At 33.8% G+C, this 16180-nt stretch overlaps 1 protein-coding gene across 2 annotated transcripts in view; it reads right to left on the reverse strand.

The window, feature by feature from the left end:
- Nucleotides 1–16180, reverse strand: part of LOC108734239 (5-hydroxytryptamine receptor 1-like) — a 28702-nt gene that overhangs the window by 3824 nt on the left and 8698 nt on the right. The gene's annotated exons all lie outside the window — the stretch shown is intronic.

A 16180-nucleotide genomic window follows, 5' to 3' on the forward strand; every position in this document is an offset into this window, starting at 1 on the left:
TAAATTTATTTCTGCTGGGATTTTATTTTTACAAATTCGGCTCCAAATTGTAATTTTTATTATTTTCGCTTACGAAGCAACGGGTAAATATCGCTTTAGTATTTAGGCAAATTTTCGTTTTTGATTTTAATCGTGAAGAGGTACACATAGATTAGATTACTGTTCCCAAATAGTTAAGGATGTGGGATGTTCTAGTTTTAGGGAAATGTGAAAAGTGATTTTTGAAAAATAAAATTCTCTCAAAACAAAGCCTGCAGCGACGTTTGTTTACTGCTGATGTTAAAAGATAACAACAAATTCGATAACATATGTTTAAACTTGACAGCCGTGCTATAAGTGAAGGATCGTTTTCAATTTAACACATTATTCATAATATATATACGTATACTTGTTTTTTTTTAAACAAGAAAATGTAAGGAAATTCTTACAGCTTCTATTTTAAATGCAGGAAGGTTTCAAAGAGGATGATGTTCTTATTATTATGTTTTAATACTATCTATATAATCATATTTATTTTACCAGAATATCCACAGTTAATAGATATCGAAATTCTTAAAAATACTACGTTTAAAAAAAAATAAATGTTCCGCTTCAAATTTGACGAGATTAAAATTCGTATTTGCTGATAAGGACAGCGGACGATAAATAACAATTTGCTTGCTCGACATGTAAAATTTTCTCTTGTTCGATAGGTACAAACCGTCGCTATTATTAGTAGTCTCCGTATTGCATTTTCTTTATTGATTTATATTCTTTGCAGTTTGAACATGCCACTACGTACCGACCTTTAATTTATTTGAACACGTAAGGAACAGTTTCAAAATTAAATGACGAAATAGCGTGTAAATGTAAATACCGTCATACTTCCAAGTCATTACGAAAAATTGTTCATGGAAAAATCATGGAACACGTAACTTATAATATTTATTGGCCTGAGGTCTGTTTTATTTTCGCTTTTTACAAAACAATTTTAGTGTTTTCCCTAACATATTCTTAAGCAAAACTTTTATCTTCTTTTCGATACGGGTTTTAAGATTTTTCAGTGAAATATTGAATTTTTTTATTTAAAGAAAAATATAATGTTACGTTAAAAATTAAAAGGAATACTCACCCCTAGTTACCACAAATAATTTTAAAAGTGAGTGTTCCTTTTATTTTTTTTTTTTTTTTAATATTTACCACAGTCTCCTCTTTCTAATTTTTATAATGTTACGTAACGCGTTTATTGACCCATTATTGCCATCCCCTAATACGTCTTAAGATACCCCTCTACCTTTCTCTAACGGCGTTACATAATACTTGAACAGCTCTTTAACGTTTTTATTTTTAATTTTGATTTGTTTCTAAAAATTGCATTCTACAGCGGAATAAATTGTGTAGGTATAATTGATCTATGAGAATATTTTCGTATTGTCGATAATTGTAGGTATTTAATATTAATTTTTATCCACTAGAAATTGCTTCAAATTAATGACCAAAAATTGTTGTTACTGTCGCATTCTCGCCGGGAGTTGAACCCGGCACCTTTGGCTTTACATGCCAATGCTCTAATCATTAAGCTACGAGAGCTAACAGCAGTCACAACACAATGCATATTTATTAGGTCACAAATTCGTAGAAGTAATATTATATATAAAATACTTAAAGTAAAATAAGGAAATTCTGAGTTTCTTAAAGTAATTGCAGTTATGGTAAATAATAGGAGACTGTTCCTGAGGGAGTAAATGTACCTATTTTCTTTATATTTTTTGACATTATTGTTCAGAAAGGGTTTCATCCATTAGCATTATTTTTTGCGTACCTGACGATGAGAAACGTTAATGAAAGTTCATTCTTAGCCTTTGTATTTTAATTATAACTGGCAATTTTCCACCTCATTTCATTGGGCAAATGTTCCTGCATTAGGGAAATTAATTAACAGGAACTTATTGAAAGGAGCCAAAAACTCTTCCGGTGTTCAATATTAAAAAGAAAGAAAAGTGAAACGGTGCCTTCCTCGAAGACGGGAACGTTTGAATCAACTGGGAGGTAATTAGATAAATTGCGCCGTTTCTTAATTATCAGGCTGCAATTTAATTAGGCTGCTTGCGCAACAATAATAATTGAACAAGTGACCCTCGCCGATGCAAAATTCAGGATTTCCCTATTGCTTGTTAAACAAAACAAGCTAATTTAATTATTTATTAAACTAACGCTACTGCTTAACAGGAATTTCAATTAACACAAAAACCGTATCACAATAGAAATATTAAAGAAAGTAATAAATTAATTTGATATCCAGAAGCTTTTTTAATTATCATTTCCGTTAAAGGAATCTTCATAAAATATCTAAATTTCTAAAAATATTTGAATGCTAATACTTTTAATTCAATTCAGTTTTCTTGGATGTACGTACATACTCTAATTTGTCGCTAATTTGGCCAAAAATTTGTCACGCTGATGGCCGGATACTGGAAAATAGACGAAATACTGAAACGGTTTTGATTTGTCGGTAATTATTTGTCTTTGAAAGATGGAATGTAAGTATATTTACCCGTTTTCTCGCTAGTTAAGACAACTGAAGGACTTATAATCGAATAAAATAATTCGAAGTGGTCTGTATTCTGTTGAAACTGCCAGACGCGGATATCCATATATTTAAATGGGCCTTGTTGAAGCATACGTAATCCTAAAATGTAGCATCGTACTATAGATGGCGTTTACCGCGCCATTTGTGGTATTTTCTAACTGAAAGACTTATCCTTACAAAAATTATAGGACTTATCCATCCAAGTCGTCAAGCTGATACTACACATTACGTATCTCGGAAAATAAATGACGTAAAACCATCTTATCATTGACAAATTTGCTACAAATTAGTGTGTAGTGCTAGGTTGATATCAGGATAGCATTTTGTCTTTTTGTAGTAACCGGCTGGAGGAACAAACTTTTGGATTTGGTAATAAATTAGCAAAAAATAATTGTGCACATTAGAAGTTTATTTCTAATTTAATTATGTAGGCATCTACATACCAAATTCAAAAGTCTTTTTCAACATGATGTACTAACGAAGCAATGAGATTAATTAATTCAATGAAATAGAAAAGTACAAACGAATTAATAATAGTATTAATCTTCAAGAAATGATTAGTATTTGTCATTTGGTGCGCCGGGATATCAAAAGGTTTCCATCTAAATACTTTACTTGATATAGGTAGAATAATTTTACAAAGAACGTCTCTCTTTGTGCGTTTTCTTGCCTTCGTTTTAAACATTCAAAAGAAATACCTCAGTATAAAAGAGAAAAGATAAAATGCCTGCCATCTAAGATATTCCGTAAATACAGATATTTCCACAGCTTCGAAAGCTGTAGCGCTTGAACGCTTTATATTATTGTATTGAAAAATAATTTGTCGGAACAGCAACGGGAAAAAGTTCATTCAAAACAATTCCTTTGTCTGAAACGATAAAATTTAAAAAACGAAAGAAGAAAACCGCAGGACGACACTAACGAACGACTTCGGACATTTTTACATATGAAAGGAAACCGTATGTAAATATATATAGTAATTGACAACGGAAAGTGAAAAGAAAAATAATACGAAAAGGGCGTCAAGGATCAAGATGTGGAGTATATCTTCAAAAAGATGTTTTTTTTGCTGTTATTTTTGTTGTTTACTGTTCTTTTTTCCAATAAGGCAGTGTATTAGTTTAAAATGTCCTGAATATACGTACTTTTTGGTTAACATGTTGCAAGACTTTTAAAACAAGATAAATATAGCATATAATACGATTAGATATTAGATATCCAAAGAATGTTTTACCAAATTTAGTTAAAACCTAATGTATAAGTACATAATTAAATTTAATAGTCCAAGTTTACATGCAACTTTTTTATTATTAAGTATATCATTTAAAATTAATTGACGTATCTGAGTATATTAAACTTTTCAAAGATATATCTTAAAAAATTACCTTTTGTTAAGGATAATGGTCTTTAAAAATATCTTTTTGCATTTTTAATGCCGAAATTTTCTTCAGTAATGCTTTTAAAACCTCCAAGTGTCTGTTACAGTGACAATTAGCCAAAGATTAAATATTTCTAAATTTGATTGATAAATCTCTAAACGAATTACGGTTTTGAGAAAAAAAAAAAACATTTCAAGAACAGGAGGAATAAAAATGAGAAGTATTTTCAGAAAATCACTGGAACCCGAACTTCAGAGATTATTCCCTAGACGGTAACGGAAATACTTTAGATAAAAACTGTGCAAAAGTTTGAGATTTTTAGATGAATACTGTTACCTACTACTAGACTGAAATCTATTACCTATGTATGCTTTATATCCCTACTACTCCTTCCGTCCTGACTTATCTGACTTCCTAGATATCTAAAATCAGCCAGTTCTTCTAATCCTTTGTCTCCTATCTTTATATTCGCTCTTTCCCAACTTTTTCTTCGTTTGCATACCAGTATTTTAGTTTTACTTTTATTTATTTTCATACAGTACTGATCTGTCAGTCAATACCATTTTATTTAAAGCTACCTCTAGTTCCTCCTTGCTAGATGCTAATACTGCTATATCATCTGCAAATCAAACAAATTAACATTGTCAAAAGCTTTTTCTAAATCTACAAATCCTATGTAGGCACTCTTTCCTTTTTCTATCGTTTGTCTATTGTTACCCGTAAAGCTAGAATGGCCTTCCGCGTTCCTCTATTTCTTCTAAACCCAAATTGATCTTCCCCTAATAGTTCTTCCGCCCTTTTTTCCATCCTGTTCTGTACAATTCTAGTTAAGATTTTTGGCGTATGGAAGGTTAAGCTAACTGTTCCAAATGTCTCGCACCTATCCGCGCCCCTCTTTTTAGGTAATGTTACTACTACGTTCCGTTTATAATCCTCTGAATGTTTAAGATTAATTCCTGATCCTTAAAAAGGACTCTATACATAAACCTGACGAAACCATACTAGCTAACTACCTAACTCTTATTTGAAATTAAAAAGTTTAATAAAAATACTTTTTTTCTTGATTCAAGGAATCAGTTTTTAAAAGCTATTTATCGGAGAACTGCTCAATCATAGGCAAAGACTAAAGAAATTGATGCCTCCGTCACGTACTTTCTGATGGAGTTCTGACCGACTTCAAAGACGCTAAAACTGTCTAATCTCTCATTTCGCTATTCCACGGAATTGTTTCTTCCCATATAAAAGACGTGAATTGGACGATTTTCTCTTGACAGCACGAGTCGCCGTCCCTTTCTGGGGTTAAGAACTGCTGACACCGATGAGATCGTCCGAAGGATTTACGAACACATATAAACTTCAACCTTAATTGATATGACCGCAATAAAAATGAAAAGGCCAGAACTAAGAGGAAGAGGTTATTAAATGATATATGAGTAGTGATAGGGTGATTTTTAATCAATAAACTCGGAAAAGGTACAATTAGTAAGTAATAATTTAAAATCTATCTCCTTAAAAAATAAAAGCAACACAGTCTTTAGGATGCATTAGGGATTTAATAAAGGACAAATTCCTACATTCCCATGAAAAATGTGATGTACATACCCGAAATTTACACCCATTAGCCTATGTAGAAAAAGTAGGAGAACAGAGGACCCTATGATGAATAAAAAATAGGCGAGATAGGTTGGCAGGACATCTTCTCAGACATGAAGGGCTAGTGAAAGACAATTAGAAGCAGAAACAGGAGTTAAGAGAAGTAGAGGTTGACCTAGATTGGATTGCTGTTCGTAAATAGTTACCCGAGATAAAAATGTTCAGTCTTTCAGAGTCTCTAAAAACTGTTTAGCATCTCTGAGCGAAAGACTCGAGTCGCTCATAGAAAGATCCTCATTTCGTATCCAGTCTCTGAACGAGAGACTCGAATCTCTCATTAAGTAGTGTTTCGATAGACATGGTTGAAATTGTTTAGGTTCAACATATTTCAGAGATCCCAGTCTCATTTACAAGAGACTCGAGTCTCTCAATTTTTCAGTTTTATTCATTCAGTCTCTCTGTGGGAGACTCGAATCTCTGAATTAACAATTTTATTGTTCCAGTCTCTCATACAGAGACTGTACGAGATCCATAAAAACACCTAGACAATAACTGAGAAACTGTGAAAGACTGTTAGAGACGCTGAATGACTTTGAGAGACTGAAAATTTTTGTCTAAGGTAAGGGTGTGGGATGTTCTAATTTTAGGGAAATGCGAAGATTAGCTCAGGATAGGAAAGAGTAAAACTGCGTGTCCAACTAGTCTTAGGACTGACGACCGTATGAAGAAAACTAATAAAATCAGAAGATGTCTGATATTTGAAAGTATCAATTGCTACCAGGACAAATAAAATCCAATAAACCCTTTTCAATAAATCCTAAAATCTACTTTTTGCAGACTTTTTGTTTAAACTATAAAACAACTGGACCGAATATGATAAAATTCCTTTCGGATCACACTGACATTAACACGCTTCGATTGTTACTCTATGGAGTCGATACCTTAATTTTTTATTCGTGAGATTTCGTACAGAAAAAAAAATGTAGTTAGCTACTTACTTGAACCATATAATAATGCTGAAAATTTTGACTTTAACCTGTTAGGAAGACAAAAATGGATTTTTGAAACCCATTTCAAATTTTCTTTTAGGAAAATTCCAACCCCAAACGGCAGACAGAGTAAATATTTAAAGGTAAGTTAGATTAGTTTTTTCCAATATTGCTTATCAATCACTTTCGCACAATAGAGACGTAAGTATCAATTTCAACGCTTTCTGAATTCTGTCTTTCAATCCCTTTTTTTCTCAAATCAAAAAACTACGAATTTAAATGTCGAAAGTACTTCAAGTCGCTCTGGAGCAAGATATTGGAGAAAGAAAATTCATGTCAGGGTGGAAAAGCGCTGATGAAAATATGAATTTGAAAACACTGCAGAGAAATTCGAAAAACATTATTAACGGTGTATGTCTGGAGTATGGCGCTGTATGGGTGCGAAACGTATATATTTATATGATATTAAATTTACTGTATTGAATGAAGAAAAGTACTGATTTTACTTGTAAATTCCGATACGTTTTGAATAAAAAGTAGATGAATGAACTTCGTTCGTTACTGAAACAACTTTAACTTCGCTTACTTTTCTCCAGGGCGGTAGACACCCTTTCTCGCGGTTTATGCAAAAAAAAATTCAAGGAGACCGAACGTGAAGATTTAGCAGTAGTCGAGGCGTGAAATATTATTGGATAATTCTTCCTTCGAATCAATTGAGCTTGGAAAGCATTTGAACTGAACCGTTTCGTCCCTCGAGACCAAGTTTAAAGTGGCAGTAAATAGAGAAACTTAACGGAGTGTGCAACGATGAAAAGGGACAAAATAACACTGGATAAGAAATCGCATTTTTTCACATCCAAAATAAATAACTCCACAAAGAACTGATTTCTATGCCTTTGGGTTATTTTCACAAAGAAATGCTTCTTTCAATACAGCTAATGTCATGTGTGATTCAAAATGTATCGTTTTCGAAATGCAAACAAAACATTCCAATGGAGCTAAAGAAATAGCACAATGAGATGCAAAATCTACGGTGAGCATTTATGATTATGATTTTTCAGGTAGAGCTTAATCACTATCAACCATCATCATTACGTTTGCTTTTCATCGTCGTGAGTTACCTATCTGACTTATCTTAGATATAGAAAATCGGCAACTTCTTCTTTTACTTCTAGTTTTAATGTTAGTTCAAAATATGTTGACAATTGTACTGAAATTTTGTACTAATTATTTTAATTCCAGCAAAACGCTACTTCTTAAAACTCGTCAGGGTAATCTATTGCTATTTAATCCTACTTGACGCATTAAAACTATAAGATTAGGGGTTGAATATAGGCTAAGCTTAGTCGAAAACAACCATAAGCTGGCGGATAATCGCTGGAGTTTTCCCATAATCTTTATCATAAGGAATGTTGCGGCCTGTTGAGCGTCTCAAGATAAGGACTGTAAATCTTTATGTATTAGGTATAGCTATTTTCTTGCTGTAGGCACCTTTTTTATTTGATGGTTTAGAAAGTTTTGTATACAAACACTAAATTAAACAGCATGTTCGAGGATAGAATGATATATGCTTTAAAAGTAAACGACAATGAAAACAATCAAAACTTAACCGAAAGATGATGGCGCTATTAAAGCTAATCGAAAAATTTTGGAAAGAAAAACAATTCCTTTAACCTACACACTTATTGTAAACCAGTTGTGAACGTTACATTATCTTATACAGTGTAAACTCTATATAACGACACTTAAGGGACTTATAAAGAGTGGTCGTTAAATGGAGAGAAATAAAAGATATTATTTTACTATTCTATAATAATATGCATTTACCAATATAGTACACATTTTGCACACGAACATTATTATTCATACATTGCGTATACCCTGTTATCTTCGTCTGATGTTTTTTGCTGCTCCAATATTTTAATTGTATTTTGTTACGTATCTTACTCATATCTTGAGATACTGCTGGATCAATTTGATTATATAAAAAGTAGTTTTTTAATAGTTTCGCTGCATCAAGTGCTTGTTTGATGCTTGGTGGAGGGACAGGCATAGCTGCAGTTCTTATCTATTTCGGCAACTTAGAAAGTACTGCTCAATAATTTATAATGCCGCATTGTTGTCGTTAAATAGAGTGAGCGTGACGCTATATAGAGTGTAATATTGTATAGAAAACAATGTAAACCAACCAAAGTCGAGCAATTTCGACGTTTTAAGGAGTTTGTCGTTAAATCGAGTTACGTTATAAAGAGTTTACACTGTATTTACTTCCTCAAGTAGATACTTTCGTATAACCCTTAACAAATATTTGAAGTTAATAGTATGTAAATATCTGCTGGTAGATGGCGATATACTTCAAATAACTTGGAGTTACATACTTCAAATTTCCTATTTTCTATTTGATTTAAATTCTCACTGACTTAGGCACAAGTCTAAGAAATGTCATCAGCAATGAAATTAATTTCGTGTGAAATAAAAAAAGCAGTTCTGATAACGGAAATGGGTTAATTATAAATCAATAACCGCAAGTATTTAACGTTTTAACAGGAAATAATCGATCGCGTGACACTGACACGTCCATTTTCAGTAAAAAATCGTGTATAAGGAGTAATAATTAAGGAGCAGGCCAGAAAATTACTGGCGATTACATCGGGTTGGCTCCCCATTTCTTTATATATTTTCCAGCCAGCGCAACGTCCAGCAGTTTTTTTTACCTTTACAAAAAGAAGTAGCTCAGAATCGCTCAACATCACGCTTTCAATTCATTCGGGGCCTTAGTAATGAGAATGCCTTTTGAAAAAAAAACACAAAAGACCTTCTATTAAAGAATTGTTACTTATACAGTTCCATAAAACGTTAGACCTCTGAAATTTCATGAAAGAACCGACTCGAAATTGATAGCAAACGTGGTAGACAAAAAGCTTCATTCCATTTCCTTTTTTTAAGTAACTCTAGAGAAAACTAATTAACGTAATTGAATTTAAAAATTTAGGTATTCGGGCAATTTTTCGTTTCATTCTCAAAAACTCAAGAGGACGGAAAGTAAAGTTCTCTAAACCTTTGCTCGCGTGTACTTCAAGCTTTCCATTTACCTTTTATTAAATTTAACCATATTTAATAATTATTAAGAGATAAAAATGATTATCTTTGCTAATTTTTTTGTTTTTTCGATGGAAGTGTTTTGTTTCAGTTTCGTTTTTAGAAGTTAGATAAATAATGATTGTTGCTGTTGTTGTCAGAGTATAATTTTGGCTTCAGAAAAAGTGCATTTCAGACTGTAAATTATCACAAAAAAATAAAAAAGGATTTATTAACTTCCGTGTGGACCGAGGGTTCAAATTACACAAATCTCGAAGTACTGATGAAAAATCTCAAGCGGTTTTCGGTTAAATAAATATTTGCAGCCACTGATTTGCATATTGCATTTGTGGAGAAGGAAGATACGCGAAAAATATCAGGTTAAACGTAGCCTGCTTCAAATCGAATTTCTGGAAACTGGTTCGGATTGTGCAATAACATAAATTCAACGTACGTTTGTAGTATATAAAAATATAACAAAGAATATGCACGTCGTCGTATTCTAACAAGGAAATAACGTTTGTAGTAAAATAGCAAATATCATATTGCGGTTTCTTATAGAAACGAGCACAAAAACGTCGGTAAAAATGTGTAACGATCCACGATTGAATACACTGCCAACGACTGACAGAAAAAGGTAAATTTACTCAGTTTTCCCAAAAGAAAAAAGAGTGGCACCGAACGTAATGCATCAAAGGTTCTGTGACATGGTTAAGGGGTTTAAAAAGTTCAAATAAATATTTATTGATTATTTACTACCGGCTGATTCCCGAGACTTCGTCCACATGGTCTACGTGTACGGTGATATCCTTTGTCGGGTGCGAAACATGGACGGTGGGCCCACCGTGGATGGAGATGGTTAGAAATGAAGAAGTATTAGAAGGAATAGGAGAACAGAGTACTCTATGGAAGTCAATAAAGGTCAGAGACATATTAGAGACAGAAACAGGAGTTAAGAGGAGTAGGGATAGACCTAGATTAGATTACTGTTCGCAATTAGTTAAGGATGTGGGATGTTCAAGTTTTAGAGAAATGCGAAGATTAGCTCAGGATAGGAAAAAGTGGAGATGGGTGTCTAGCCAGCCTTAGGACTAGCCCACTTTCTTAGAATTGTTTATTTCCGATTGATTCTTTTCAAACCAAAACATCCTGGATATCGCCTAGTATATTTTATTAAAATGCTTTATGATATCAATGTTTTAATTGGCAAATATCTTTTAAACTGCTTAATAAAGTCAGATAAAAATGTACAAAACTGTACTCTTTAATTTTGCTGTTGTTCTTCAACTTTTTAACCGAAAACTGTTTAATGAGAGTTGGACAAAGAGACAAACAAACCTTTAAAGAATATTGTTTAACAGAATACTTTGGGAGGAATTGAAGATACAGAAGACATCGAACCACCACGGTCGAGTTGACTCAGAATAAGGCTTTGTTTTTAAGATAAGATACAGCAGCTCCTATTGGATTCGTTGGTCATAAAAAATCTCAATTGTTATTCGGCATATATTAGCAGTGTACTTTTCTACATTTGCATCAGAACATGGAACACAATAGTACCCATCTACTAAAACGTACAAAAATGCAATTTATTGTTTATTTATCAAAAATATGTCACTACTCTGTCTTGAGTTTACTTAAGCACAATTATGTTCTGAAAACATTTCAACTTTCTAATACTTTCGCACTTCTTTTCATAACAAGCATTGACGTTTGATTGGGATAACGTTTGAAGAAGCGAAACAACTTGAATACTTTCCATGAACTCGTGGAGGGCTTTAAATGATACGATTATGGATTTTCGTCAAACAGAGTTTAAAAGTACAATATCGACTTGAGCAATATTAGATTGGTTAAATTGTTTTCAATTTATTTCATCTACCGCTACTTCCAACACGTAAAATTTATTTGAAAGCTAAAGCTTCATAATTTAGCTACCTCGCACCGTGTAGAGTCTACAGGGTACCTTGAATTTAAAGCAAATTTATATTTTGCAAAGGGGTAGTAAAGGTGGAAAGTTCTCTAAGGAAGCATATATTTACTTATTATATGTTCCAGTGTATAAGTTTATCATAACGATCGTTAATTTTGTAATTCCGGAATTTTCGCTTGCACAGGACCCTGGAATGACGATGTGTTGTTAGAATTCCCATTATGGAATTATTGTGCAGGTAAGTGCTGAAGATACGTTAGTTTTTGTGTGCTATACGAAATTTAGATGGTTTAAAGTTTTAACGAGGTAGATAGATACAGAATGTACATTGTATGCCTAGTGTGGGAATGCACTGTGCACTGAGATAAAAAACTTTCATAGTTTCATTCAAACCTGGTAAACAAAAGGGTAGTTTTGTATCTCTCCGACCTAAAAATATAAACAAAAGTGTTTCGCAATGCTTCAGAGCTATTGTGGACTGTTTTTTAGGTTCTCTTGTTTGCAGGGAGTGTCTACAATACATCATAAGTGACGCCTCAGAAAAAAAATACTTCATGGATTTCACCATCATAAGGTCGTCAGTCCTAAGACTGAATGGACACGCATCTCCACTCTTTCGTATCTTGAGCTAATCTTCGCATTTCCCTAAAACTAGAACATCCCAACTATTTGTGAACAGTAAACTAATCTAGGTCTCTCACAACTTCTGTTTCTGCCTCTAATATATCTCTAGACTAGACCTTCATGCCTGAGGTGTCCTACTAACCTATCTCGCCTATTTCTTATTGACTTCTATAGAGTCCTCTGTTCTCCTATTCTTTCTAATACCTATTCATTTTTAAGCTTCTCTATCCACGGTATCCTCATCATTCGTCTGTAACACAACATTTCGAAAGCTTCTAACCTTTTCTTTTTCGCCGCGCCCACTGTCCATATTTCGCACCCGTACAGCGCCGCGCTCCAAACATGCACCTTAAACAACCCTTTTCGAATTTCTAAATTAACCGTTCGCGAGCATACAAGAGACTTTTTTTTATTAAAGGCGCTATCCTCTGCTATATCCCACCTACTCCTTCCGTCCTGACTTATCTGACCTCTTAGATACCTAAAATCAAAGCCACTTGTTCTAATTTTTCGTCTCCTATCTTTATATTCGCCCTTTCTCTACTTTTTCTTCCCTAGCATATCAGTATCTTTGTTTTACTTCTATTTATTTTCATACAGTACTGTTTTGTCAATACCGCTTCCATTTTATTTAAAGCTATCTCTAACTTCTCCTTGCTAGATGCTAATACTGCTATATCATCTGCAAATCTAAGCATATTAATCTGGATATTTATCCCTACAGTTGTAGTTTATAGCGGGTTAACAATTGAAAATGTTTTTTTCACAATAATTAGAATTAAACTTGTTGTCGGTGGAAGAAAATTCCATTGTTTTTCTCATGAGTTAAGCTTTGAATTGATTAGAAAACTGACTGTCCCGTGTAAAAACGAATCGTTTAACAAGTTTTGTCGTGCAATTAATTGAAAACTTGTGTTTCGTTGTTATTTTTGTGGGTGGTTCGATTTAAATCCATCACGGAATTTAACCCTCAAAACTCGAGCTTATACGAAGTGCGACATTTGTAAATCCCATTAAATAGCGACCGCCCTTGGCAATTTTTGTTCTCTATTTTATATACTTGCGTTCTGTTCTGGAACGACATTAATTTAACACCCCTTCGCGTTTACTAGGAAGCAACGTCATTTTAATTTAATGTGGGCAATTCGTTCATCAATTTTAACACTGACAAATTTAATCGTGAACCGAAAAAACTGTAAAACGATTCGATGTTAAACCATATTATCAAAAACTTTCTAATCTTTCCTATCCTGAGCTAAGCTTCGCATTTCCCTAAAACTAGAACAGCCCACATCCTTAACTATTTGCGAACAGTAATCTAACCTAGGTCTACCCCTACCCCTCTTAACTCCTGTTTCTGCCTGTAATATGTCTCTGACTAGACCTTCATGCCTGAGAAGGTGTCCTACCAACCTATCTCGCCTATTTTTTATTGATTTCCGTAGGGTCCTCTGTTCTCCTATTCTTTCCAATACCTCTTCATTTCTACCCACGTTATCCTCATCATCCGCCTATAACACCACATTTCGAACGCTTCTAGCCTTTTCTTTTCCGCCGCGCCCACTGTTCATGTTTCGCACCCGTACAACGCCGTGCTCCAAACATACACCCTTAACAACCTTCTTCGAATTTCTAAATTAACCATTCGCGAGCATAGAAATGACTTCTTTTTATTAAAGACGACTCAACTCTGCGCTATCCTCTGTTTTATATCCTTAGTACTTCTTTCCTGGCTTATTTGACTTCTTAGATACCTAAAATCAGCCACTTCTTCTAATTCTTCGTCGCCTATCTTTATATTCGCTCTTTCCCTACTTTTCCTTCTCTTGCATACCAGTATTTTGGTAATAACCAAAGAAAATGCAAAATTCAACTAGAATAGTGATGAAAGAAGTAGAAATAAAGGCAATATTTTGGAATAATTGAGAATTACTTTCGTTATATATGTAACAATATTAGTCATATTTTGTGTCCTTACAATGCCTTATAGGTTTTTGGAAATTTTTCCTTTTAAATTCATTTTACTTTACATCCTTTTTAACAAAAATATTCTTATCTACAAACTCCAACTTACGTTTCTGTTACGTTTCATTTATTCTCAAACATAAACCTTTTACATATTATATTTAGGCCTACTTTCTCTCTTATCACTGCCGGTATCCCTTTAAAAAACTCTCATGTTTTCTCACACATTTCGCCTCTCAATTTTGCAATCATTAACTCTCTCATATTTTCCTCCGGCCTTTCACCTTTTTATTCATTCATGAAGCTTCTTAAATATTTAATCTTTTTGCATCCCTATTGCAACTTTGCAATATAAAAAGGGAGTTGCAGTCTCTTCTTGTGCTTCATATAATCTACAAATCCATTATATTATGTAATTATGATCTCCACAGAATATCCCATTCCTTATTTAATTTTATATCCCACCATCGACTTAACTTTTAAATTTTTGTTAACAATTTCTGTCTCCTCCCTTTTCTCTCATATCATTCGACAAACTTTCTGACACCTCTGTGACGGTTTACTCCTAAAGATTGTTCTCATTTCTTCTACCAGACGTATCTTTGACCACCTATCATTTTCCATTCCCAACACATCCTAGAAATTCATAATACCTACACCCTGTCTCGCATCCGTTACACATAGATAAAAGCACGAAGCAGCTGTTTACCTCAATATCTAAAACACTGAAATGGTAAAAACGATAGCGCAAAGAAATTGGGTGATGAACAAAATTTGTTACCATCGCATTTATGTAAAAGTAGTGCTTCATGGAAGCGAGTGGCGGAAAGACGCGGGCGGAAATGAAATAGCGGTAATAACTTTTTTTTAAGCGCTCCGTCCGGCGTTTGAGGACGGGCAGTCGGCTGAGTATCATTTTTTATACTTCACCTTTTCGGCGAGTCGCGCTTTATCATTTTATACTTTCTAAATGAGAGTAATTGTAAATTTTTCCTTTATAAATGGAACTCGGTTTCGAAGAATGATTGGAAGCTTAAGTTTTTCGCAAGATTGGTTTCTCTTCGCTTTTGGCTTGTAGGTAGGTATAGGTACTTTTTATTCCGTCATTTAATGCAAACGGCATTCAACTTTTATCGCCTCTCCCCTTCTCTTGCCAAATAAACATTTCAAATAAATCTTGCCGAAAAAAAAGTTTACCAAAGCGGCAAAGTACAACTCATTATGCTCGTTCTAGATTTATGGCACAGATTCCGTTTTAGAACAGTTAATTCCCCCGCATCGTATATCATCGCAGCCCCGAATACAACCTGCCACCATAAAATTTACTCGTTCATTATTATGCAATACGTGATACCAGACGCCATTTTTAATAAAAGACTTTAATGGTGGTATCGAATATTTGCCAACTTCCCGTGTCGTGTAGCTGGTGAATTAGTTTTACGACTGCCCCACTTTATTATTCTGCGCCCCTTCGACAGACTCTAAAACATTCCCTATTTCAACCCTTTAACATATGCCCTATTGAGACCGATTGCAATTTCTACGTTTTGCCTTACCTGTATCTTACCTCACAAACTTTTACGCTATATTTCACCAATTAGGTATTTAATTGATAACGTAAAGTTAAATTAGTTCGGGATTCCAAATCCTTCTGGAAAACTACTATTACTAATGATACGAATTACAAAGAAAAGCTTCTCTATTCTATATTATTATAAGATGTAATTTTTTTTGTTGGACTAATATCATATACCAGGGATATATAAAGCAGAGGATAGCGCAGGGTCGTCTCGCCTTTAATAAAAAGAAGTCATTTCTATTCTCGCGAACGGTTAATTTAGAAATTCGATAAAGGTTGTTAAAGGTGTATGTTTGGAGTACGGCGTTGTACGGGTGCGAAACATGGACAGTGGGAGCGGCGGAAAAGAAAAGGTTAGAAGCGTTCGAAATGTGGTGTTATAGGCGGATGATGAGGATATCGTGGGTAGAAAAGGTTAGAAATGAAGAGGTATTGGAAAGAATAGGAGAACAGAGGACTCTATGGAAGTCA

This window comes from Agrilus planipennis, unplaced genomic scaffold (assembly GCF_000699045.2).
Source record: "Agrilus planipennis isolate EAB-ADULT unplaced genomic scaffold, Apla_2.0 scaffold7, whole genome shotgun sequence".
NCBI classification, from domain to species: domain Eukaryota; kingdom Metazoa; phylum Arthropoda; class Insecta; order Coleoptera; family Buprestidae; genus Agrilus; species Agrilus planipennis.